The following is a 13878-nucleotide window of genomic DNA, read 5'->3' on the forward strand; positions in this document are numbered from 1 at the left end:
AAAAAAGCACTAAATATACTGTGTGAATTTTCTTGCCTTCAAAAGCAATTGTGTTATTTCAAGTGTTGAGGATGCCAGAAAGCTTGAAGATTTAAAAATAACCTCACAAAGAGCTTGTTTCCAACACCAGATGGAAAGAAATTACTCTAAAGACACACGTGTGGGAGGACATATATACAATACCACATCATATGACACCATGCAAAAGGTTTATATAATTATGTAATACCATCAAGATTCGCAGGACTCTGCAGGTAGTAAGTTAGCAACAGTGTCGATTCTCTGAATCATTAAAAATCACAAAAGGGCAAGAAATTGCAAGTGGGTGGTAGCAAAAAAAAAAAAAAAACAAAGAGCCTTCACTTTAAGCTGCCTTCCATGTGTCTCCACTACATGATGAAATGGTTGGCAGGTAAAATTTGAGAGCTTAAATCCTTGGAGCTCTTGACAGTTCTGCCTGTGTCCATATGGTCAAAACAACCAGGGGAAATGAATTTCAAAAATCTGTACCAAGTGTATTATCAAGGTGAAACACTTTTAACTTGAATATATGTAGAATTTCAAACTGGTTAACTGAAATACATGCCTGACATATAAATTAAAACAGCATTTCTTTATAAGATGATGTACTGTTAAAATCCCATTGCATTAAAATGATTATAATAGTGTTATTAATTTACACAAGTATTAATAGCTGAAACACAATCACAACTGAACTTTGGCATAGTACTCCCTAGTCACAAATTAGCAAAAGTATACATTTTGTTACACTTATGGGTAACAGGCTTAAATGCAACCAATTCAAAATACTGCTATGCTCTATTGTTGCTAAATTACAGAATTTGTCACTCAAAACTTTTATAACTTTATAATGGTGATGCTATCAAAATATAATATTAAAGTGTCTGAGTGACTATTAAGGCAGAAAGTAACTAAACCTTAGTCTATACTGTGTCCAATGTCACAATTCAGACAAATAAAGGGCCTACCAAAAAGTTTATTTGGATTTTTATAGGGGATGGAAGACACAAGGAGAGACAGATTGCATTTATAAATCACAATAAACTATAGGAATATATACTATACCCAATTTTTTATCTTATTATTTCCACCTAGTTCCAAAAGAAATTGAGGTGTTCCTGTCCCTATTAATAGATAATATTTTTAGATAATACAGCTAATCCTTGAATAACAGGGGTTTGAACTGTGTGAGTTCACTTATACTTAGATTTTTTTCATGCGTAAACTCTACAGCACTACATCATCCAAGGTTGGTTGAATCCTCAGAGGCAGAATCACATACATGGAAGAACCACACATACAGAGGTCCGACTAGAAGTTACACATGGATTTCCAACTGTGCAGAACGTTAGCACCCCAACCCCTGCATTAAGGATCAACTACAATGCAGAATTATGGACATACATTGAATGTAGATAGAACAGAATTAGATAATATTAATAGAGCGTCTGTTGCTTCTTCCAATTTTATCATTATATTTAATCATAGTTTCTATTTTATCAGATAATCTTGCCTCTTCCTCCCCACTCTGCCAAGATTACACTAACCCTATCCAAGCTCTACTCTACATAGTTCAGAAACAACATTAATTTCTATAAGCAGACATTGCCCTGAGAGGTGAGAAAGAAGACAGCCTAGATTAATTGGGAGGAAACGACCGAAAGAGCCCTCAACCATGGAAGGAAGACAACAGCAATCCAATACACAAATCACCATTTAATCCACGTGGATTTAGGTTGGAGATAATCAAGAGGTACCTGCAGAATCAGGACTGGTCTTAATAAATACAATAATAAAACAACAAAGAATGAAATAAACAATAAACATGATACCAGAATGGCTCTGGAATTTCTCTTTGGAAAGGACTTTTTTAGGGGGGCATATTTACTTAGGGTGACTTGGGGGAAACTGATGAAAATTAGGAGGTGGGGTATATTAAAATCTCTCCAAGTCATTCCTTGAATTGTTCTGGCCACAACCATGGAATGTTGCTTTTCTTTAAAGTTCAAAAAGCAGTCAAATTATTTTCAAATACTTCAAGGTGGGTACAATCCCACTTAAATAAAAATAATTAGCAAAAATAAGTGTAAACAGGCTTTTATCATAATCAGATTTTCCCACTATAACTTCCCTAAAACCAACATTTGAAGTAGTGTCAGTGAGGAAGTTAATTCTAAGACCGGCACTCAAAACATCAAAGTTCTCTTTTCCAACACCTCCAATTTCTAAATAGTGTTCACTGCTAAACCTCTTTTATCCTCCTCCCTGTGTATTCATTAAATAACAGCACAGTAAATCAAAAAAGTAGTAAATCAAAATACTAATCTAATGCAGTGTGTATACCAGGCAGGTTGTTACAGTGCATTTACTGCGCACATTATGAAGCCACTCATAAAAAGAGTCACCAGTGACGTACCAACAAACCTAAACAACAAAAATTAACATATCTATTTAGAATCTGGCTCTTCTCTAACTAAAAGCTATTACAAACACAATGAACCAATTACCTTCCAGTAATTCTAGATTCTCTACATAAATAAGACTCGTAACTTATCAATTCGGAGGGCCCTTTTAAAAGTTTTTAAAAATTTAATCTTTGGGGGCTTTATTCAGAGAAAGAAAGCAAAGTTGTTCATAAGAAAAAAACTTGCTAGAATTATTCTTGTTTAGCTCACAAATAAAATTAGATGATTCTACGCTTAAGCAGTAGGTGGGGAAAAAAAAATCCTTTAGAGGTAGCAATGAATCTGTATCTGAATAGGCATGTGACCAATCACAAATTTGATGGGACTCTTGGAAAAATACACTGGCAGCATTTGCTCTGATCTTCTTAGATAATAAGGAAACAGATTGTGATCTAACGTATGCACCTCTTGATTTCAGAACCACATTCAGCGCCTGATAGCTGCCAACATTCCCAAGTTATAAAATCAGATCACCAATATTAAATTAGATTTGGACATTCAGAAAACAATATAAGCAAGCCCTATCACTCGTGTCACAAATCACAGACTTCGTATTTTAAATCACAATCTACTGATAAGCATATCAAAGCACCTAGAGAATTCAAGAATCCTATGACTTGTAGGGAACTCTTCTGACAAGCTTAACTCTGAAGCTTTTTTTTAGGAAACCAAACAGCACTGTAAGCACACTATCGCCCATAAAATGAATCTGTTTAAAATTAAGTCCATAAGCTAAGGAATGAAATGGAAGGCTGGCTCTGTAATTTCCAAAAATGTTAAAGTCAAGCTGCATACAAAACAATACTCTGCTGAATTCTAAATGTGAGGTGCAAACCTGACCAAAGAGAAAAACAAGAAAAATACATAGGTCATATCTCAACAAAATGCCACAACTATTTTTTTTTAGAGACAGGAATCATTTAAAATCATTTTTAAATTTAGATATTAGCTTAGAAATGTTTCTAAAAAGAGAAAGGAGATACAAGTACCTTTAAAATGAAAAGAGGAAGATTTGTGTGCTATTCTGTTAATATATAAATTATCATATCACATTATTTTATATATTATATTGATGATAAGCCTACTTGGTAAGTCCCTTGGAATGCAAGGAGATCTAACCAGTCCATTCTAAAGGAAATCAGTCCTGAATATTCATTGGAAGGACTGACGTTGAAACTGAAACTCCCATACTTTGGCCACCTGATGCAAAGAACTGACTCATTTGAAAAGACTCTGATGCTGGGAAAGATTGAAGGCAGGAGGAGAAGGGGACAACAGAGCATGAGGTGGTTGGATAGCATCACTGACTCAATGGACATGAGTTTGAGTAAACTCCAGGAGTTGGTGATGGACAGGGAGGCCTGGCATGCTGCAGTCCATGGGGTCACAAAGAGTCAGACACGACTGAGCGACTGAACAGAACTACTTTATTAAGCCTTTTCAGGTGACGCTAGTGGTAAAGAACCCACCTGCCAAAGTAGGAGACAATCCCTGGGTCAGGAAGGTCCCCTGGAAAAGAAGGAAATAGCAACCTACTCTAGTATTCTGGAGAAACCCCATAGAAAGAGGAGCCTGGTGGGCTCCATGGGGTTGCAACGAGTCTGACACAACTGAAGCAACTGAGCAGGCACACAAGCTTACTTTAAAATATAGGCTTGTTTACCATATCTACTGCTGCTGCTGCTGCTAAGTCGCTTCAGTCGTGTCCGACTCTGTGCGACCCCATAGACGGCAGCCCACTAGGCGCCTCTGTCCCTGGGATTCTCCAGGCAAGAATGGGGTGCCATTTCCTTCTCCAGACCATATCTACTACTTCGACACAATAAATATGATTTGAGTGTTTAACAAACATTAAGGCAATGTCAGCTCTTAGACCACCAAGAAACGGAAGAGATGTAGAGAAGCCCACTTAAGAGATAAAACTTTCTTCTATTAGTTTAGTCTGTTTGTTGACAGCCAGAGTTTTCAAGTGTCCAACCGGTCAACTGGTGGAGTTCTTAGCTCTGAGCAGAATGGAACCCTAAGAGGTTTTCTTAATATACCACCAGCCACCTTCTACCACAAGGGTTGCGCATACTGATGGGCATTTAGGACCTAATCCTTTTAATAAACACCACTTCAAATTCAACCAGCTGGCCATATTAATGAAGCTCAAAGAAAACTCAAAACAAAACCAAAAGTTCCATCAAGTTCCTTTCACAAAGGGACATTTCCCTCACACTTCAAATTATTAATATGGAACATTCCTAAAGAGAACTGAAAACAGAAGGAATATACTGATAAACGACAAGCACCGATGGAAGCTCATGGCCAAAGGTACAAATGAGAAAGCGTGGGTTATGACTGAGTAGTTAGTTCTTTTTGACTGGAAAATACAAGTAATAAAGAGAATAAAGGTAGAAAGGTAGACCGGGGCCACACTATGTACAGACTTACCTAAAAGACATTTGGTTATAAAACACTGGTATACATGTTGGGAGAATTTTGGTGAGGTCTAAAGAGTCAGATCATTTATGGATATTTCTAAGCCTGAATTCAATTATACAAGGGGAAAAAAGTGTAGTTTTTTTCTAGAAGAAAGAGGAATCAGAAGGTTAGCATGCTGCAGGTAAGTTCACTTTTAATAGTAACAAAGATATACCATACTTCAGTTTCCCCAGGGATATAAATAATGCTTATCTTTACCTTAATTATAACCTTGCTGTAGAACGCATTCTGAATTAGCACCTTGATACCAAGGCAATGTGATGCTCAGTGTTTATATTCACTTTTTAATCTGTCATTTATTGAGAGCTTATTGTGTACCATATATTGTTATGTACTCCATATGGATTATATTAATAACACCTCAAGAAACTATTTTATATAACCAAAATTGGTCAGCTGGCAAAGAACTTATTGTTTCCAACTTACAGAACAGGAAAATGAAGAGTACGTCAAGTTTCCCTAAAAAGTAAGAGTTGATGCTGCATAACAAAACTGAGATGAGAATTGTATTAACAGCACTGGGTACAGTGTACATCCTCGAGAGTATAAATTCACTATAATAATATCCAAGATAGAAGACATCACCATTTCTTCCAATCTTCCCTAAAAACAGAATAGAATAGCAGCTGTGATATCACAGACTACTGAAAAAAAAAAAGGAAAAGAAAAGCTCGGCATCTCTTAAAAAGAAAAAAACTAACTCCTAATCAGCAATACATGCCAAAAAACGACAAGTCTCCACAAACTAGTCATTTACGATTGGGTACAGCTAGAGAAAAAAACAGGATGAGAGTCGCTCTTCATGTGGCCAGAAATCAATCCCTCGGCAATTTGTTTCACGTGAGATCACTTTCACTCTCCAGAGAACGCTGGTTTCTGGGAAGAACAAACCTGTTTTGGCAAACCCCCACCAGGAATAACAGCCTGGCGATACATCTCGGCGGACAAGCCTAGATCCTACCCTCTCCACAGGTAAAGGCAGCCCAGCGAGCAGGAGGAAATACGTCCAAGCCGACAGATGCACAAACTGAAAAAGGAGGTCACGAAGCTGGGAGAATCGGTTTAACCCCTTGGTCTCTGGGACCCGGGAAGACTCAGTTGGAAAGCATAGAGTCTTGGTGTGGGGGGGGGGGGGGGGGATTTTTTTTTTTTTTAATGATATGGGTATCTGTGGCGGGAAGGCCTTCAAATCCTTGCAGGCTCCCTCCACCCCTCACAACTGAGCCTGACTTCAGACCGCCCAGCTACCTCGTCACCAAGAAATCGCTCTGCGGCTGCACCCCACACCTTCACCACCCGAAACCTGCAACTCGACCCCCACCGGCTTTCCTTCAAGGGCTCCTGCCCACTGTACCATGACTGCCTGATCAGACGGTACCGATCGCCCCCTCGTCAAAAACGCACCCGGAGCCTAACTTTTAAACGCTCCCCTCCAGCGCCACCCCGGCCTTATTTCCCCCTCAGGCCGACCGCGTCCCGGCTCCAAGCCTTCGGTCGCCGGCTTGCAGAGAGGGCTTTGCGGAGGCCGTGCAGCCCGCGCCCCCCGGCCCGGGCCTGCGGAGGGGCTGGAGACAAAGAGGCAGCGGCGCCGCCGCGGCCTCCAGGACCGTCCCCTCGGGGACAGCTCCGCGCCCCCCACCCCCCTACCCCAGCTCCGCTCGCGCGCCGCCACAGCCTAGCCTCACCGGTGGTTCTGGGGCCCGGGCTCCTCGCGCCCGCCGCCGCAGCCGCCAGACGAACAATGGCAGGAGAAGGCGCGGGCGTCCGAGGCTCGGCCCTCTGCGGCTCGCTGGCCCTGCGGGCTGCAGGCGGACTGACTGACTGACTACTAACCCGCCGGCCGGAGGGAGGGAACGAGCGAACGAGCAAAGGGAGCGAGCGGGCGGCCCCGGCGCGCGCCCTCCCGCCTTCCCACCGCGAGGCGAGGGCTGGCCCGGCCCGCAGCCAGCCCGCCCCGCGAGCCCCTCCCCCTCTGTTCGCCACAACATTGTAGTAAATTTCTATTGGACGGCGCCGGAGGGAAGGAGGGGGCCGGGCCCGCGGCCCGCCAGCCCATTGGCTAAGGCCGAGTTCGCGCTCCTCACGTTTCCCCCCGCCCTCCCCTAGGCCGGTAAAGAGAGGGGAGCGGAAGGGAAAAGAAGGGGAAAAGGCCAGGGGCTAGCCGCGTGTGCGCAAGCGCAGGTCGAACCCGCTCTCAGGTCCTTAAGTTCCCGGGGGCCCCGCGCTACCCACGTGGGGAACAGAGTAGCTAGTGCCCGAGACGAAGGTGAGGCCCTTTCCCCCCTCCTCTCCCCACCCCTTTACCCCCTAGGAGGGCCAGATAAGGGTCTGAGATTTGGAAGTTGCTCCCAAACTAACCACGCTCGCTGGCTGTCCCCCAAATGCACCTACTGACCTTAGATAAGTCATTCAGTTTTTCCGGGCCTCGGTTTCCCCATCTACTAACTTGACATCTCTAGGCGCCATTCGAACCCTGACAATCGATGAGACTTTACCTCTCCTGGTAGCTGTGTAAGACCTGAAATGGATGCTGAGTGTTGCGGCCACGCCAAGATTTTAGCTGTCTTCTGCATTTACGGGTCTCCTAATTCTGCTGTGGCACCCTCAAAATCGTGAGAACTTAGCTTCGGAAATCTGGTCTCCAGCTGAGCTTAAAATAGCTCCCACAATTGCCTGATGTGCCCGTTATTTCCTTTCATTAGCTTCAGAGGCCACTTGAACCTTCCACACTCCCTGCCAGGCTGGTGTCTAAACCAGCGAGCAGAAAGAAGGCTCAGTTTTAAGCATGGTAAGAGGTAAGATAGTTCTGGTATTCCCATTTTAGAGATGAAGAAACCCAAGCAGAGAGGCTTAGACTTGCCAGGATAAGAAGCCAGGCAATCTGACATGGGAGCCTGTATATGCCAGCTAGGCTGTCTCCTTGTATCTAATCCTAGACCCCTCACAACTAAGCTTGGCCTCTAGAAACAGACTGCTGCTAAGTCGCTTCAGTCGTGTCCGACTCTGTGCGACCCCATAGACGGCAGCCCACCAGGCTCCCCCATCCCTGGGATTCTCCAGGCAAGAACACTGGAGTGGGTTGCCATTTCCTTCTCCAGTGGATGAAAGTGAAAAGTGAAAGTGAAGTTGCTCAGTCGTGTCCAACTCTTAGAGACCCCATGGACTGCAGCCTACTAGGCTCCTCCATCCATGGGATTTTCCAGGCAAGAGTACTGGAGTGGGGTGCCATTGCCTTCTCCGAGAAACAGACTACTTGAGTTCAATTCTCAGTCTCCCTGATTGTTTGGCCTACTCTGTGCTTGTTCCCAACCCATAAAAGGGGATAGTAACAAACTCCTACCTACCTCATAAGAGTTACTGTAAAAAGTAAATGAGTTAAAATATGTAAATGGCTTAGCTCACAGTAAGATCTACCTAAGTGTTAATTATTCCTGCTGTTTGGAGACTAAAATATGGACTGAGAGGTGTGGGGCTCGCTGACATAACAATAATATATTTGGTAAGCACTAAATTGTCAGCACTGAGCTGAGCACTTTACATGGTTATCTGTTTGAAACATCCTAAGAGACCCTTTAGGATCACCTGACTACCCTATCTAAAACAGCCTCCACTAACACACCCTTATTGGAGAAGGAAATGGCAACCCACTCCAGTGTTCTTGCCTGGAGAATCCCAGGGACAGAGGAGCCTGGTGGGCTGCCATCTGTGGGGTCGCACAGAGTCGGACACGACTGATGTGACTTAGTAGCAGCAGCAGCACACCCTCGCCATGCTTTAATTTTGCTTCATGGCACTTCTACCTGACTTTCTACTGTATACTTATCTGTTTGTCCCTCTCAATAAATTGCTGCAGTTTAGACTCACTAGATCACAAACTCTGGGAGGGCAGGGACTTTGTCTTTTTGTTCATCTCCCAGAACAGTGCATACTCAATATTTGCTGAATGAGTGAATGAGTTATCCCCATGTTATATAAAAGGAAGCTGAGGCTTAGGTGGCTTGGCCAAGGTCATTCTGTGTACTAGGGTGAAGCACCTGTGCTTGAATATTCTGGTCCCCTGCCTCAGGTCCTCAGGTTCAGGGAGCTCTAGCTCTACCACCTATGTGCCTCAGAGGTTCCCTTCACCTGTCAGACCTGGAAATCTGGTGCCATGAAGGATAAATCCTGAAGATCAATCACAAGACAGCTCACCACTACCATCCCCGTGTTATCCAGCAAATACAGATTCATGAAAACCAATATTCTCTATGCCATGAACTGCTAGGCAAGGATAATAGCTTCTATTTAAAGAGGCTTGGTTGGAGTGGGTAATATTTAATAATCATCACCCTGAAAAAAAAAGTGGGGGTCTCAGACTAGAAGAAAACAGCCGAACATAAGGCAGATGTAAACCACTCAAATTTAGACTGCCGTGTAACACCACATCAAAAACTGTTGGCGCAGGCTTTAGAATCTTAAAATATTTAAAATCCAGTCCTGGCTTTTAATTCTTAGACTGGAGATGAAAGGGCTTTGTAAACTGTAAAGTACTATCCACACATGAGGGATTTTTGTTAATTAGTTAGGTATACACCATAGCTTGTTAGGCTAAGTGCCAGATCCTTGGGCATAACTGGGCCTAACACATAGTAGAGAATGAGAGGAAAAATCATGCCCAATCAAAGGCAGAGAAACTACTCTAACTCCTGTGCCCGTCTGCCCTCTCAGAAGAGGCCTCTGCAAACCAGACATCTGGTCCCAGCTCACCCCGCAGAGGCTGCCCTTGAGTACAGGGTAAAAGGTCCCAAGCACCATCTCTGAAGCTAATTTCCTAGGAAGAAACTCAGCTCCCTCCCTCCCTCCCTGTCCTATACTCACACCGGGGTGGCGGCTGTGCCATGCTCCAAGCCCCAAGACGGGGTCTCTAGCGGCCATCTCTATGCCGCCTGCCAGCTGAGCCCGTTGCTGCCTCCCCCACCATCCCTCCTGTTTCTTCCTAGGGAATACAGGCCCTGCAAGCTGCCTCTCAGCCCCTGAGTGGTCAAGGGCACCAAGGGAAAAAAAAGAAAAAAGACGGCATGAAAGGGTCCTAATCCTTCCCCATTACAAACTGAGCTCCAGCAAAAAAGCAACACCAGCTGCACAGAAGAGAGTGAAGTTAGGTGGTGAAATTAGGTGGTGACCACTGAGGAAGGCCAGGCAGCAGAGATGGGCCCTCCGATGACCTGGAAGAGATGAGACTGGAAGAAAGCAGGGGTAGGTGGGGGAACAGTTGGAGACTGAGCCATTCCCAAATCTGGGACGTGGGTGGATTAGGGACACAGCTGGCCTGAAGCCCCAGTGACGGGGCTCATGGAAAGCATTTGTTGGTTGTGGGGGTAGCAAGAGATGAAGAGGGCTTTGAAAAGCTGGGCCCACCAGCAAAGTGTTCTGAACAGTCACTACTGAATAAAAACCAACCCTGGTACCGAGTGTACATGAAGAGTAGAGCTTTCCATACGGCCCCTGGTAATAGAATTTAAGTCATTTTATAGCTTTTAAACACAAACGATAAATAAGCTATAACAAGGCAGAAAAATTGCTATTTTTACAATGGTATGCCTTTCTAGGGGATTACTTTTAGTAGTACTTGCATTGTTCACAAAAAAATAGTCAAATAATTTAAAAATTTTAATCAGCATAAAGCCATCAATCAGAAATAACTACCATCAATATCTTAGTGAAAGATTTCCCTTCTAGTACCTCTCCTATCATATACTTTTTTGTATATATATATTAAGTCACATGAAATTGCTGATTTTATAAGTTATTAGCAATTGCATATGGTTCGGCCTAATGCTTTTTTAAAATTTAGATCATATTGTTTCAGAACCAACTTTTTTTCCTCCTAATAATATATTATGACACCCACAGTGCCCTCAAGTGGATGTACCGTAATTTAATTAAATTTAAATGTTAATCATTTAGGTTATTTCCCCTTTTTCTCTCTTTTTACTTTTTTCTTTTTTCTCTTTTTTCTTTTCTCATTTTTTCTTCTTTCTCTTTTTTCTGTTTTCCCATTTTTCTCTCTTAATACTTGACAAATATCCTTTTTATATCTAAATTATACCCATTATTATTTTTTAGAATGCATTGACTGCAACATATGTGTATATATTTTTTAGTTACAGCATACAAGGCTGCCTGTGCTAGCCTTTTTCAAGATAAAAGCAAAAGAAATCAGCAAATGCAATGAAAGACAATATCTTAAATGAATACTCTTTCATATTTGAAAACACAGAGCATGTTTTGACCCCTCTGATAGAATGCACTTTGCTTACAAAAACTGTGTTAAGCTCTGTTTTAGAGAGTTCTCTGTGCATAGTAAAAGCAAAAAACAAAACAAAACAGTAAATATGATTAAAATACATATATTGGAGTTGGCAAGTTATGTCCTTTCTTCTATGAAGACACTCCAAGAAACAAGGGGCAAAAGGGAAGGAAATTGAAATTGTAAAAGAGATTCCAGTGGACAGTCACTGAGGTATTCTTTAGGCCTCCAGATTCACAAAATGTAGAACTAGATAGGCCCTCAGAGATCAGCAAGCTCAGGCTACATTTAAACAATTTGGAAAAGGAGTCCAGAAACTGTAAGAGGCTTGCCTGAGGTCACACAGCACAGGGGTGGCAGAGTCCAAACCTGAACTCAAGTTTTCTGACCCCTACTACAGATTCTGTTCACTTCCTTCTTTTAAGTCCAGCTCATTCCTCTTCTGAAGTTGGAGGCCACAATAAACTGTACAGCCATAAAACCCAGGACTATCTGAGCCAGAAGGGAAATAACTTATTATTAAAAATAACGACTATTATATCTATTAGATATTCACTACATGCCAGGCACATACTGAGTACTTTCTATGTATTGATGCACTTAGCCTCATAGCACCCCTGCAAAGTGTTATTAGCCTCATTATAGTCTAAGAAACTACAGTCTAGAAACATTAGATGATTTGCACCATGTCACACAGCTTTAAATAAATCTGTCTTCTACCACTGTCCTCTGCTACACACGGCTTTCATGTCACTCTCAAGAAAGCACTTTGGAAATTAGATGAAGGAGCAACATCAACGTCTGTCCCAAAACCCCAGGGAAAGGCTGCTGCGGCTGCTTCTGACTGGCACCCTGGGACATTTAAAGAGGGACCCAGGGATCTGACCTCCCACGACCCTTCCAACCCCCTTCTCTCACCAGCTGGACTGAGCCTAATGGCCCTGATCCAGCCAAGCTTCCAGCTCACTCAAGCTTAACCCACTAATTCTCTCTCTCTCAGGCAGGGAACCCTCCAGGCCCAGAGGGTTTCCCAAGAAACATGGGGACAGGCTCAGTGCCACCAGCTAGCTGAGCCCCTTCTAAACCTGCTGAAGTCAGCCTGCCCCAACCCTCCCTTGGGAGAGGGCAGAGGAGGAGCTATGATGAAGCAGGAAGGAACTAGGGGCCAGGCTTGACTTGCCCTAAGATCCTCCAAAGTTGCTGAAGCAGGACAGTTCCTGAACTGTCTGTCCTGCATTCAGCTAGTCTCCATTTCTAAGCCTTCCAGTGACTGAAGTTTTTCCGTGGGGTAAAAAAGAGAGAAATCACTACAAATAAGCTCCAGCCTTAGCTCTGCGGTAAGTTCACCGTGTGGCTCTGGGCAAGTCACTCACCCTCTCTCTTAGCTCAGGCCGCCTTAACAAAATGCCATAGACTGGGTGGCTTAAGCAATAGAAATTTATATTCTCACAGTTCTGGAGTCTGAAGTCCAAGATCAGGGTGCCACCCTGGTTAGATTCCAGTAAGAGCTTTCTTCCTGGTTTGTAGACAGCCACCTCTTCTCAGCCCCCCACATGGCAGAGAGACGGGGAGCTTGCTGGTGTCTCTTCTCACAGGGACACTAATCTCATCATGAGGGCCCCTCCTCATGACCTCATCTAACCCTAATCGCCTCCCAAAGGCCCTGTCTCCAAATACCATCACATTGGGATTAAGGCTTCAACGTGAATTTTGGACAGGACACAAATATTCATCCATTACACCTTCTCTGGGCTCCCATTTCCACACCAATCAAACAGAGGTGCCTATCCAGGATGTCACAGGGTAGCAAGAAGGATCGATTATGTAGGAGGTGCAAAGGGTTTTTCAGATGACAGGCCCACATCTGCACTGAGTATGAGTTATATTGTTTATTTTTATTTTATTCTGCTGTCAACCAAGCAGGGAAAAAACTCTCAATCCCAAGGCAAAAGCCTCCCTGGAACTGAGGACACACTGGTCCCCCTTTCCTCAGCCAGCAGACATTTATGAGCACCTCCTGTGTGTGGGCACTGGGGACCGTGGAATGAAGGAGATGAGTCCAGCGGCCCCAAGAACAGACATCCTCCTCCTCATCCCATATTTGGCTGATGGCAAGAAGAGGTAAAAGGATCGGGGGCTTTTGAGGTAGGCAGACCTGGGTTTAAATCAAGGCTCCACCAGGGACTTCCCTGGTGGCCCAGTGGCTAGGACTCCACACTCCCAGTACAAGGGGCTCAGGTTTGATCCCTGGTCAGGGAATTAAATCCCACATGCTGCAACTACAGATCCCCCATGCCACAACTAAGATCTGGTGCAGCCAAATTTAAATATATATATTTAATCCTTATTAAAAAACAAAACAATCGCTCCACCACTAAGATGCTATGTGAGTTCAGGCGAGTCACCACTCCTCTTCCTTATCTATAAAATGGGGATGACATGTGCCAACCATTGTACCAAGTACTTTTTATGCAACATGTCACTGAACCCTTACAACAGCCCCTTGAGGAAGGTATGACTATAATGCCCATTTTACAGATAAGGAAATAAGAGTCTCAGAAGTGAAAAACTTCCCCAAGATCACCCAGGTAGTAAGGATCAGAATTAGGATTCAGA

General features: G+C 43.5%; 1 protein-coding gene across 14 annotated transcripts in view; it reads right to left on the reverse strand.

The window, feature by feature from the left end:
- EPB41 (erythrocyte membrane protein band 4.1) overlaps nt 1-13878 on the reverse strand; it is a 182134-nt gene that overhangs the window by 153579 nt on the left and 14677 nt on the right. For 3 of the 14 annotated variants that reach the window (XM_044938038.2, XM_025278587.3, XM_025278586.3), the window contains exon 1: nt 6659-6903. The exons of 2 other annotated variants lie outside the window; for them this stretch is intronic. The gene's annotated coding sequence lies outside the window, so the exon portion shown is untranslated. Of the gene's footprint in view, nt 1-6658; nt 6909-13878 lie in introns of those variants that run through there. 9 more of the 14 variants (XM_044938037.2, XM_025278597.3, XM_044938040.2 and 6 more) reach the window with 7 other exon arrangements.

The sequence above is a fragment of the Bubalus bubalis genome, chromosome 2 (genome assembly GCF_019923935.1).
Source record: "Bubalus bubalis isolate 160015118507 breed Murrah chromosome 2, NDDB_SH_1, whole genome shotgun sequence".
Lineage (NCBI taxonomy): Eukaryota > Metazoa > Chordata > Mammalia > Artiodactyla > Bovidae > Bubalus > Bubalus bubalis.